The sequence below is a fragment of the Trichechus manatus genome, unplaced genomic scaffold, assembly GCF_000243295.1.
Source record: "Trichechus manatus latirostris isolate Lorelei unplaced genomic scaffold, TriManLat1.0 scaffold00014, whole genome shotgun sequence".
NCBI lineage: Eukaryota > Metazoa > Chordata > Mammalia > Sirenia > Trichechidae > Trichechus > Trichechus manatus.
This window is the reverse complement of record NW_004443950.1, coordinates 28,214,668-28,228,945: the sequence shown is the minus strand read 5'-3', so window position 1 is coordinate 28,228,945 and position 14,278 is coordinate 28,214,668.

Below are 14,278 nucleotides of genomic sequence, written 5' to 3'. Positions count from 1 at the left end.
GCACGCCTGGGCGACCGTCCCCGGTGGGTGAGGCCGGGCGGAGTCGCCACCAGCTCCGCAGGGAGTAGATGGTAGGAGGCGCCGCCCCGTCCATAAGTCGCCTCCCCCACGCTGCGCCCTCCGGGGATCCCCTCGGCTCTCCGGACCGCTCTTGAGATCTCGGCTCCAGCCTCGTTTTTAAAACACTTTTTCTGCTGGGGTCGGGGCTTTGTTGGGGTAGATGAGGACACGCCCACCCTACCGCGGCGTGTGCCCTCGAACTCTGCCTGGGCGCATGCTGCTCGGGTTCCACCGCGGTCGGGGCCGCCCACTCCCTGCGTTCCGCGCGCTTCTGCGGGGCCTTGCAGCGCCCAGGCCAGAGGGAGCGCCGCAGGCCTTGCAGAGGATCCCGGTTTGCTCCAAGACCGGAGAAACCTGCGCCCACCTGCCCAAGTGGATGCGCACCTTCGTTCCCATGAGAGAGGCCAGTACCCCTGAGTATGTAAGGCATACATTCAGAAACTACACAGACGCCCGCACACACTGCCCAGCGTGTAAGGAAACTCCGATTGCCTTAAGGGGCACCTGCAACCTTTGAAAGCCCTCCTTAGTTCAGAATTCGCTTTAAATCAATCCCAAACCTCCTAAGCCTGAGAGGAAGACCATGTTGTTGGCGTCAGCAGAGGTTTTCCCCAAGGTGGTTGTTTGCACATCCTTCCAATCCCTGGGGTAAAAGACTAAGGGAAAGGACATTTTAAGTATTTTAAATCATCAAGAAAAAAAAAAAGGGAGCACATTTCATGTGTGTACTTTAAGGTTGGTCCAAAGTCCAGAACAAGTCCCTGAAGCCTGAGTTTGCCCTTCTATTTTGGGAGCTAGATATCCAGGAAAGTTTTTTGGCAAATGATGAAAAACTATTTAATCAAAGAAGGATCATTGTTCTACCTTTTTTCTTTTCTTTTTCCCTAGCTTTTTTCTTGCTGAGAGGATAACATGGTCATAAATACGGAAAACATACAAAAACCCTTCAGAATTTTGGTTCATTCTATTTGTTGTTATTGCTTGACCACAAATTAGTGTGAAAGTTTTCTCCGAGTGAAATTTGCTATATACTAACAATTACATAGCCAGGAAAATGAGTAGTGGTGTTTTTTATACTGTCTACACTGAAAAAAGTTTAAAAAAATTTTTTTTGTTTAGAAATGGCTTTCTTTTGATCAGTTTTTTTTAATGCAAACAAAAATGGAAAGCCTCAAAAAGTAGAAATTCTCAAGATCTCACCACCCATAAATATGCACTGTGAAGACTTTGTTAAGCATTCTTCCAAAAATCTTTCTATGCTCATATACATGTCAATCATACAGGTAGATATTCAGTCTTTTAAAATATTTCTTCGGATGTCCAAGAACAAATTAAATACCACAGATCTCTAAGACCAAAAAAAAAGTATTCAAAATTAGTACATGCCAGAAATTAACATTCGTTATATTTGAGTATCATTTCTTCAGCCAAACTTCAAGAATTACTAAAGTATTAGCAAAATGTTCAAATGAGTTAATATACATAAAACTACTTTGTAAACTGCAAAGTGTGGTTGAAAAGCCAGGCATTACTGCTTATGTCCACAGCCAGGGAATGCTGGCCAGTGTTCGCTGTAGCGTATCCATGTTTTATGGCATGCATTCAGTACATCTTGGTTGAGTGTCTAGCACCCATGCAGAACTGAGCTAATTGTTTCAGAGGAGAAGAATAAGTAACCAGGACTTTCGGCTGCCTTCCATAAATTTACTGTCTGGTTGAGGAAGCAAAAAGAGGTACATATCTAAAGTCAAATTGCAGTTCATTCAGTTAATTCAATAAATACATCTTGAGCACTTACTGTGTGCCAGATGCTGAAGATACAATACTGATGAGGTCCATGCTGTCATGGGCCTTATGTTCTAGTGGGCAAAGCAAACAGAAGGTCAGACAGTAAGTGCTATGAAGAAATAAAAAGTAGGCTAACCAATAGTGACAGGATACTATTTTTAACTGTACTAATCAGGGAAGGCTGCTCTGAGGAAGTGACATTTGAGCAGGGACCTAAATTAAGTGAGAGAGTAGGCCGTGACCACCTAGGGAAAGATCTATCGGGCAGAGGAACAGTAGGTGCAAAGGACTGTAGCAGGAACATGCTCTCTGTACAAGGTAAGGCAATGTAAGTGCTGAATATGTGCCATAGTACAGAATCATAAAGTACAGGATCTCCTCAAATCCAAAGTAAAACATTTGGAAACTTCACATACACAAAAATGTATTCACCTTCTCCAACAAATCTGCAATGTTTTGCCTCAAACTAATCTACTATTGCATCCAAAGAGATAGACTATACTAATTTCAGTGATCAATTTTAGAAATTACTCAACCTTTTCATTTTGCTATTGGAACAAAAGAGCAGACATCACATTCTTCAAAACTATCTGCATTAAACTGATGAGTCAAACACACAGCTATCACAAACCCAGACATTTTCCTCCAGAATCTACTGTCCTGTTCATTCCCCCTATTCTTGCTGTCAGGAGGAGAAAGTCTTAAGTTGATGTCTCAATTTGCAAGATTTACTGAAACACCAGAGTCCTGCAGAGAAAAGTTTAGTGGAAAAATAAGAAGAAAGCAAGTTACTGAAAAATCTGGCAAATTTAAACGTTCTCATTGATTTATTAGCTTGAATAAAACACAAGGAGAGTTGCACATACATACAACTTCATTATATTATTAACAATTGTCATTATAATTACATCTTAGACAGTATGTGATGAAACTACTCCACTCTAGAGTTAACAAGAACCATGGATAAAAGTCATATAGTTATTAGTATCTTTAGTGTTTAGGTTATGAAGCATTTGCTCCAGTTATTAATAATCTTGGACATAGGCCCCATTTGTAAATTTTCCCCTTTTCTGCACAAGATATACACCATTGTACCATGTTATATTTCTCCTGTGAGAATACAATTTGAATTACGGTGTTAGTGGAAAATATTGAATATACCATGGACTGCCAGAAGAATGAACAAATCTGTCTCGGAAGAAATACAGCCAGAATGCTCCTTAGAAGCAAGGATGGTGAGACTTGCCTCACTTACATTGGACATGGTATCAGGAGGGACCAGTCCTGAAGAAGGACATCAGGCTTGCTAAAGTAGAGGGTCAGAGAAAAAGAGGACGACCCTCAACAAGATGGACTGACACAGTGGCTGCAACAATAGGCTCTAACATACCTACTATTGTGAGGATGGCACAGGACCGGGCAACATTTAGTTCTGTTGTACATAAGGTCACTGTGCGTTGGAACCAACTCAACACCTCCTAACAGCCTAACAACATGAATACAAAGTGGATTCAAAGCAGGGGGATATTTTTCTTTTCATTTTCAAAAAAAAATTTTTTTATTGTACCTTAGATGAAGGTTTACAGAACAAACTAGCTTCTCATTAAACAGTACACGTACTGTTTTATGACATTGGTTAACAACCCCATGACATGTCATCATTCTCCCTTCTCGACCTTGGGTTCCCTATTACCAGTTTTCCTGTCCCCTCCTGCCTTCTAGTCCTTGCCCCTGAGCTGGTGTGGCCCTTTAGTCTCATTTTGTTTTATGGGCCTGTCTAATCTTTGGATGAAGGGTGAACCTCAGTAGTGACTTCATTACTCAGCTAACAGGGTGTCCGGGAGCCATGTTCTCAGGGTTTCTCCAGTCTGTCAGGCCAGTAAGTCTGGTCTTTTTTTGTGAGTTAGAATTTTGTTCTACATTTTTCTCCAGCTCTGTCCAGGACCCTCTATTGTGATCTCTGTCAGAGCCGTCAGTGGTAGGAGCCGGGTACCATCTAGTTGTACTGAACTCAGTCTGGTGGAGGCCATGGTAGTTGTGATCCATTAGTCCTTTGGGCTAATCTTTCTCTTGTATCTTGATTTCTTCATTCTCCTTTGCTCCTGAAGGAGTGAGATCAGTGGAGTATCTTAGATGGCTGCTCACAGGCTTTTAAGACCCCAGATGCTATTCACCAAGGTAGAATGTAGAACATTTTCTTTATTAACTATATTATGCCAAATGAGTTAGATGTTTCCTGAGACCATGGTCCCCACAGCCCTCAGCCCAGTAATTCGGTCCCTCAAGGAGTTTGGATGTGTCTGTGGAGCTTCCATGACCTTGCCTTGGACAAGATGTGCTGTCTTCTCAAGGGAATATTTCTCAATGAAACTTCAAAATAGGCAATGTGGAAGCCTGTATCTTGTTCAGAAGAGTCAAAACTTTCATTCCTACCGTTCTAGAAACAAAATTACTCAGGTTGAGTGCCGTTCTGGGATCTTTGGGCGGGGGTGTGTATGTGTGTATGAAGAGCTTTATTGAGATATAATTTGCATATTATAAAATTCACCTGTTTTAAGTGCACAATTCAATTATTTTCAGTAAATTTAGAGAGTTGTGCAACCATCACCACAATCCAATTTGAGAACATTTTCACCACCCCAAAAAGATCTTTAAAGTCCGTTTGCAGTCAATCCCTTTTCTCACCCAGCCCCAGGCAACCAACAACCTACTTTCTGTCTCAATACGTTTGCCTTTGCTGGATAATTTCTGTTTTTAAGTGGTGTCTCTGTAGACTCTGACTGTGGTAAGAGCTGAAGCCTCCATGGAGCATTGCTCGTCTGGCCGAATGACAGTTGAAAAACACTGCCAGCGTGGGTGCATTTTCTCATCATTTTTGACCAATCTATAAGATGCCCAGACGTTTTTCAGATGCAAGTATCCACAAGTCCATTAAACCATGGGCTTTCCTACCATCTTTGCTGTTCATAAGTAGCGTCTTTGGCCAGGGGCATGCAAAGCAGGGATGGTCCCTGGCCAGCCATGCTCTGAAGAGAAAGCCCAGAAACCCAGCAAAGATCCAACACCCAAAGAAGGCTGTGCGTGTTACCATTTCTTTTTAAGTCATCACTGCAAGGCAGCCACCAGGGAAAGTGGCCTTGTCTTAGAAGGTGTTCACCCCCAACTGCTTTTCTCAGCTGTCATTAAACAGACCAATTGGAGAAATTTTTTCTAAAGACAAACCAATCAGTTGCCGTTGAGTCGACTCCAACATATGGTAACCCCGTGTGTATCAGAACTGTGCTCCATAGGATTTTCAATGGCTGATTTTTCAGAAGCAGATCACCAGGCCTTTCCTTCAAGGTAAGGAGCGCTGGTGGCACAGTGCTCAGCTGCTAACCAAAAAGGTCAGTGGTTCAAACCCACCAGCCGTTCCGCAGGAGAAAGATATGGCAGTCTGCCTTTGTAAAGATTTACAGCCTTAGAAACCCTGTATGGCAGTTCTACTCTGTCCTATAGGGTTGCTGTGAGTCAGAATCGACTCCACAGCAAAAGGTTTGATGGTTTGTTGTTTTATTTTTGCCCTTCCGGGTGCCTCTAGGTGGACTCAAACCTGTGACGTTTTGGTTAGCAGCGAGCACGTTAACCGTTTGCACCACCCAGGGACTCCTCTAAAGACAAAAGCTCTCCAGAATATACTCTTTCCAGAACCTGTGTAACTTGAAATGCAGTCCAAGCCTCCTCCCCAGAGTCACTTAGTCATGAAAGAAGTTTCCAAAACCCATGCGGAGACTCTGGTGTTACTGGTGTTCATTGTGAGACACACCATTGGCTTTATGCCTAGCAGACAAGTATGATCTTCCCCCAACAAAACTGCTCTTCCTTCAAACAACCACCATACCGTCCCTATTTTACCTCCAGAACACATCTCAAACCCATTCATTTCCCTCTGCTTCCACCCAGCGCCATCATCTCTTTCCTAGGCTACTGCAAGTTCTTTGCAAATGTTAGTCTTCGAGTGTCCACACTTTAACACCTTCAATCCAACCTCCTCACAGCACCCAGGGTCGATTTATTTTATTTTATTTTATTTTTATTTTTTATTGTTGTAGTTAAATGAAGTTTACATTTCAAGTTAGTCTCCCATACAAAATTTTATATATACACTGTTATGTGACCCTAATTGCTCACCCCATTCTGTGACAGCACACTCCTCCTTTCCGCCCCTGACTCTCCATAACCATTCAACCAGCTCCTGACCCTCTCTGCCTTCCCGTCTCACCTCTGGACAGAAGCTGCCGCTTTGGTCTCTTGTATCTACTTGCCTAAGAGGCACACTCTTCACGAGTATCACTTTATGTCCCACAGTCCAGTCCAATCCCTGTCTGAAGAGTTGGCCTCGGAAATTGGTTTAGTTCTCGGCTGATAGAGAGTCCAGGGGCCATGCTTTCTGGGGTACCTCCAATCTCAGTCAGACCATTAAGTCTGGTCTTCTTACTAGAATTTGAGTTCTGCAACCCATCCTTCTGCTGCTCCATCAGGGACTCTCTGTTGTGTTCCCTGTCAGGACATTCATTAGTGGTAGCCAGGCACCATCTAGTTCTTCTGGTCTCAGGCTGATGAAGTCTCTGGTTTATGTGGCCCTTTCTGTCTCTTGGGCTAATACTTTCCTTGTGTCTTTGGTGTTCTTCATTCTCCTTTCCTCCCAGCTGGTTGGGACCAATTGATGTATCTTAGATGGCTGCTTGCAAGCTTTTAAGACCCCAGAAGCCACTCACCAAAGTAGGATGCAGAACATTTTCTTAATAAGCTTTGTTATGCCAATTGTGGGGTCAATTTTTTTAAAGACAAATTTAAATTTACCTGTGTCACTCTCCTCAATGTGTGTAATAAAATCAAACTCTAGATTTTTTTTGTCAAAACCCATTCCCCTCATTGTCTTCCACAGCTCAGTGAATGGCAACTATGTTCTTCATGTAGCTCTTACCAAAATCCTCGGTCTCGCCTTTAATGCCTCCCTTTCCCTCCCACCATGCATTGAATGCTGCAGGCTCTACCTTTAGACCACAGCCGCCTATTCCCAGGAGACACACCAGCATCACTTCTATCCAAACCACCATTTTTTTCTTGCCAGGATTATCAAAACAGCCTACTAACTGGTCTCCTTGCTCCCACCCATGCCTTCAGTCTAGTCTCACCCCAAGAACAAAGTGATGCTTTGCAAAGATAAGCCAGCCAATGTTTTTCCTCTGCCCTACACTTTGCAATGGCTCTGCATCTCACTCAGAGATCCTTACCACATCCACAAGGCCCTACATGATCTGACCCCACTTCATCACTGGCCCCATGTCCTACTACCTGATCACTCTGCTCCACCCACTCTGGTATCCTCACAGTTCCAGAACTCTCCAGCATGATCACAAGGCAGGGCCTGCACACTTGTTTGACTTGTGCTGCAGCCCTGTTCTCCCAGCAATGTGTGTGATCCACTCCCTCATGTCCTTCAGGTCTCTGCTCAAATGTTGCTGCATCCCCTCTCCAGAAAGACGCATTCTCTGACTGCCTTCTTCTACAACATTTCTCCCCTTCTCTCCCATGTACCCAGGTTTAATGTTCTGTTTTAGCACTTCTTGCCAACACTCAACATCTATTTATTTATTGTCTGTGTCATCCCTCTAGAATGGAAGCTCCAAGACAGCACTTCCTCGTGTTCAAGCCTTTGAGTAATTCTCTCCCTTTGAGTGCGGGTGGGATGTGGGTCTTGCTTCTAACCAATAGAATACGGCAAAGAGAATGTGATGTCACTCCAATGATCATGTTACATTATGTAAGACTCCATCTTGCTAGCCAGCTTGCTCTCACTCTATTGCTGCCCTTGAAGAAGCAAGCTGCCAGGTTGTGAGCTGCCTGTGGGCAGATTCTAGGAACTGAGGGACTCTGGCCAAAAGCAAGTAAAAAATGGAAAATTTCCGTCCGATAACCACAGTGAAATGAATTCGGCCAACAACCAGAGTAAGCTTGGAAGCATACTCTTCTCCAACTGAGCCTTCAGATGAGAACATGGTCCTGTTGCCACTTTTATCGCAGCTTGATAAGAACCTGAAACAAAGAACTCAGCTAAACTAAAGACACAAGGGAAAGAATAGTCCAAAGGACTAATGGGCCAAAACTACCCCAGCCTCCACCAGACTGAGTCCAGTACAACTAGATGGTGCCCGGCTACCACCACTGACTGCTCTGACAGGGATCACAATAGAGGGTCCTGGACAGAGCTGGAGAAAAATGTAGAACAAAATTCTAACTCACAAAAAAAGACCAGACTTACTGGCCTGACAGAGACTGGAGAAACTCCAAGAGCATGGCCCCCGGACACCCTTTTAGCTGAGTAATGAAGTCACTACTGATGTTCAACCTTCATCCAAAGATTAGACAGACCCATAAAACAAAATGAGACTAAAGGGGCACACCAGCTCAGGGGCAAGGACTAGAAGGCAGAAGGGGACAGGAAAGCTGGTAATAGGGAACCCAAGGTCGAGAAGGGAGAATGATGACATGTCGTGGGGTTGTTAACCAATGTCATAAAACAGTATGTGTACTAACTGTTTAATGAGAAGCTACTTTGTTCTGTAAAGCTTTATCTAAAGTACAATAAAAAAAAAAAAAGAACTCAGCTAAGCACTGCCCAGACTCAGATAGTAAGTGTGTGTTGTTTTAAGCTACTAAGTTTTTGCTAAATTGTTACACAGCAATAGAAAACTAACACCATTTGTTTGTTCATTGCTCTATCCTGAATGCTTAGAACAGGGTCCAGTGTACTAGGTGCTCAATAAATATATGTCGAATGAATATATTTTGAATTCATATGTTATATTAATATGTTTGTTATGGAAAACAAAATAGAACAAGCAAAGTGAGCAACGCTACCAGTTTGTGTGTATATGTGTGTGGGGAGGAGGGCTATATGTGTATCTGCATAAATGTAGAATATCTTTGGAAGTGTATGCAAGAAACTAACAGAAGTCTGGTGAGGCAAACTTGGAAGTCAGGAAATCCATGAAGGAGGGAAACTTTCATTTCACTTTACACCTTTTTGAAATGTTGTCATTTTTTTTTACTCTATCAATGTATTACAGTGTTTGGGTTCCCCAAAACCACCTTCTGTTCAATGATTCGCTAGAAGGACTCACAGAACCCAGAAAAGCTGTTTTACTCACACTTGTTACCATTTATTACAATTAAAATCAGCAAAGGAAAAAGGTGCATGTGGTGGAGTCCAGGAAAAACCAGGCACACGTGTCCAGCAGTCCTCTCCCACTGGAATCACACAAATGGCACTTAAATCTCCCAGTGATGATGTGTAACGTGTGAAGTGTTATCAATCCGGGAAGCTCACCTGAGCTTTGGTGTCCAGGATTTTACTGGGGGTAAGCTACAAAGTCACAAAGTGACAGAGAATCACTATACCAAAAAGAATTGGTTGACATTCAACCTTCTCAGGAGGTAGCATATGATCAAGAACCAATGGTACTGAACAAAGAAGTACAAGCTGCACTGAAGCACTGGTGAAAAACAAGGCTCCAGGGAGGCAGGGCCAAGATGGTGGAGTAGTCAGATGCTTCCTGTGGTCCCTCTTACAACAAAGACCTGAAAAAATAAGTGAATTGATTATATATGACAACCTAGGAGCCCTGAACATCAAAAACAAAGTTGAGGAGTTGGACTGAGTGGCAGGGGGAGGGAGAGACAGTTTAGAAGCAGTGAGGATTTGCCAGACCTGACCTGGCCAGCACCCTGCAGGCTGGATCACCTGACGAGTGCAGGCTGAGGCAAGCAGTAGTGCTCAGGACACGTTTTCCATACTGGGAGAAACCGAGATGGGGAGAGTCTGCTCAAACCTCTGGAACCAGGGGAAAGTGGTGCTAAATTGGTGAAAGATAAGTACAAGGGTCTAACCTACCGTGTGGATCAAAAAACCCTTCCCCACCTTGGGAAGTACCTCTCTCCCATTTACCTGCCCCCTCCCCACTCTGCTATGGGTCCTGGTCCCACTTCAGCCATTGCTAGGCCCCCTGAGCCAGAAGTAGGACCTGTCACGCACCCCCTAGCCATTCTCCCAGCTTTGGAGAGGGAACAAATTAATAAACAGGAAAAAATAATCCACCAGCTCCCCTAAGCCGGGAACTCAGGGCAGGCACAGCCCCTTTGGCTAGACACAGGCATAAGGGGTCCATGGACTTTGAATGCCTTTCACCCCTGCATAGACCTGTGTGGGCCCATTTCAACAGTGTAGGCCCTCATTAGTACAGTACAACAGGGTATATACCTGAAGCCTCTTTTCAACTGCAACAGCTAAAGTGGAGGGGCAGATTCATGACATTTGATACTGCCCTGCCCATTAAGCAAGGTCCTCACCCACGTCAGGGGTCTGAGGACTGGTAGCTGCACCTACTCCATCTAGCTACGCACAACAGGGGTCCGAGAATAAGTGGTGCCTCCCAGTCCTTACAGCCAAAAGCATTGGGTGCCCAAAGTCCGGCTGCAAAACCCACCCACCTATGCACTCTAGTGCTTTCCACCCAGGCACTCAGGGGCAGCCATCAGCCCCCTGCTTTGCTCAGCACATGACCCCCTACTGCAGACAGATACCTGTGCCCACTTCAATCACCCCTGCCCATCTAGGACTATAGGTGACAGCCTACACCACACACTCGGTGACCAATGACCTGGACACCTGAGCTGAATCCACACAAGAAAAGTAAACATACTCCTGGGCTCACATACCCAGTGACAGCTCTAACCACCTGGTGACAGGATGTGACAGCGTCAAAGATGCCAATAATCAAAGTAGCTCACATGCCAGCCTAGTCGGGCATATCAAAACAAAACAAAACAAGAAGCTAGGACACAGTAAGCAAACATAAAATAAATAAAAATAATAACTTATTGACAGCTCAGAGACAACAGTCAGTATCAAATCACATAAAGAGGCAGACCATGATGGCTTCAGCAAGCAACCAAAACAAAGAACCAAGAAACCTCCCAGAGGAAGAGAACTTCTTGGACTTACTGGAGGTAGAATTCAGAAGTTTGTTACACAGAACTCTTCAAGAGATCAGAAAGGAAGATCATGCAAAATGCAGACCAATCCAAGGAACACACAAACAAAGCAACAGAGGAATTTAAGAAGGGTATACAAGAGCATCATGACAAATGTAACAGGCTGCAAAAATCCACAGAGAAACAGCAAACAGAAATCCAAAAGGTTAACAATAAAATTTCAGAATCGGACAACTCAATAGAAAGTCAAGGACAAGAATTGAGGCAATGGAAGTCAGAATTAGTGAAATTGAAGATAAAGCACTTGACACCAACTTATCTGCAGAAAAATCAGATAAGAGAATTTTAAAAAATGAAGAAAATATAAGAATTATGTGGGACTCTATCAAGAGGAATAACCTACAAGTGATAGGAGTACCAGAAAAGGGTGGGGGGAAATAACAGAAAATACAGAGAGAATTGTTGAAGATTTGTTGGCAGAAAACTTCCCTGATATTGTGAAAGATGAGAAGATATCTATCCAAGAAGCTCATCAAACCCCACACGGGGTAGATATCAAAAGAAAATCACCAAGACATATTATAATCAAACTTGCCAAAACCAAAGATAAAGAGAGAATTTTAAGAGAAGCTAGGGATAAAGGAAAAGTCATCTATAAAGGAGAGTCAATAAGGCTAAGCTTGGACTACTCAGCAGAAACCATGCAGGCAAGAAGGCAATGGGATGACATATATAAAGCCTTGAAGGAAAAAAAATTGCCACACAAGAATTATATAATCCATCAAAACTGTCTCTCAAATACAATGGAAAAATTAGGACATTTCCAGACAAGAAATACTAAAGGGAGTCCTCCGATTAGAAAACCAATAACATCGGATAACAACCCAAGACTAGACCACAGGACAGAGCAACCAGATATCAACCCAGATAGGGAAATCACAAAAAGAAATCAAAGCTAAAACACTGAAAATAGGGAAACAGAGATGTCAATATGTAAAAGATGACAACATTAAAAAAAGAGAGAGAGAGAGACTAAATAATGTAGCCATAGAACTTTCATATGGAGAGGAAGTCAAGGTGGTATCAAGAAATAAAAGATTGGTTTGAACTTAGAAAAACAGAGGTAAATATTAAGGGAACCACAAAGGAAACTAACAATTCTACACATCAAAATAAAAAACAAGAAAAACATAAAGACTCAGGAAATACAAAATCAACAACAATGAAAAAAATGAAAAGAAAATACATAAAGAAAAATGACTCAGCACAGAAAATTAAATGGAACAAAGAAACTGTCAACAACACACACACAAAATACATGAAAATAACAGCACTAAACTCATACCTATCAAGAATTTTGCTGAATGTAAATGGACTAAATGCACCAATAAAGAGACAGAGAGTGGCAGAATGGATTAAAAAACACGATCTCTCTATATGCTGCCTACAAGAGGCGCATCTTAGACTCAAAGACACAAAAAACTAAAACTCAAAGGATGGAAAAAATATATCAAGCAAAAAACAATAAAAAAGGAGCAGGAGTAGCAATGTTAATCTCCGACAAAACAGACTTTAAAGCAAAATCCACCAAAAAGGATAAGGAAGGACACTACATAATGATTAAAGGGTCAATACACCAGGAGGACATAACCATAATAAACATTTACGCACCCAATGACAGGGCTCCAAAGTACATAAAACAAACTCTAACAGCAATGAAAAGCGAAATAGCTCCACAATAATAGTAGACTTCAACATACCACTTTCGGTGAAGGACAGAACATCCAGAAAGAAGCTCAATAAAGACACCCAAGATCTAAATGCCACAATCAACCAACTTGATCTCATGGACATATACCAAACACTCCACCCAACAGCCACCAGGTATACTTTCTTTTCCAACACACATGGAATATTCTCCAGAATAGACCACGTTAGGCCATAAAGCAAACCTTAACAGAATCCAAAGCATCGAAATATTACAAGGCATCTTTTCTGACCATAAAGCCATAAAAGTAGAAATCAATAACAGAAAAAGCAAGGGAAAAAAAAATCAAACACATGGAAATTGAGCAACAGCTTGCTCAAAAACTACTGGGTTATAGAAGAAATCAAGGACAGAATAAAGAAATTCATAGACTCAAATGAGAATGAAAACACGTCCTACCAGAACCTTTGGGACACAGCAAAAGTGTGCTCAGAAGTCAATTTATAGCAATAAATGCACACATCCAAAAAGAAGAAAGGGCCATAATCAAAACATTAACCCTACAACTCTAATAGAAAGACCGCAGCAAAGGAAGACCATGGGCACCAAAAGAAAGGAAATAATAAAACTTAGGGCAGTAATAAATGAAATAGAGATAGAAAAACAATTGAAAGAGTTAACAAGACCGAAAACTGGTTCTTTGAAAAGATCAACAAAATCAATAAACCAGTGGGCAAACTGACAAGAGAAAAACAGGAGAGGAAACAAATAACCCAAACAAGAAATGAGATGGGTGATATCACAACAGGCCCAACTGAAATTAAAAGAATCATAACAGAATACGATGAAGAATTATACACTAATAAATTTGAAAACCTAGAGGAAATGGACAAATTTCTAGAAACACACTACCTACCTAAACTAACACAAACAGATGTAGAACAACTAAATAAACCTATAACAAAAGAAGAAACTGAAGAGGTAATTTAAAAACTCCCAACAAAAAAAGCCCTAGCCCTGATGGCTTCACTGGAGAATTCTACAAAACTTTCAGAGAAGAGTTAACACCACTACTACTAAAGGTATTTCAGAGCATAGAAAAGGATGGAATACTCCCAGACTCATTCTATGAAGCCAGCATAATCCTGATACCAAAACCAGGTAAAGACACCAAAAAAGGAGAAAATTACAGACCAATATCACTCATGAACATAGATGCAAAAATCCTCAACAAAATTACAGACAATAGAAGTCAACAACATAACAAAAAAAAAAAAAAAATTTGCCATGAACAAGTGGGATTTATACCAGGTGTGCAGGGATGGTTCAACACTAGAAAAACAATTAATGTTATCCACCACATAAATAAAACAAAAGACAAGAACCACATGATCTTATCAATTGATGCAGAAAAGGCATTTGACAAAGTACAACACCCATTCATGATAAAAACTCCCGGCAAAATAGGAATAAAATGGAAATTCTTCAACATAATTAAGGGTGTTTATACAAAGCCAATAGCCAACAACATCCTAAATGGAGAGACTTTGAAAGCATTCCTCTTGAGAACGGGAATCAGATAAGGATGCCCTTTCTCACCACTCTTATTCAACATTGTGCTGGAGGTCCTAGCCAGAGCAATTAGGCTAGAAAAAGAAATAAAGGGCATCCAAATTGGTAAGGAAG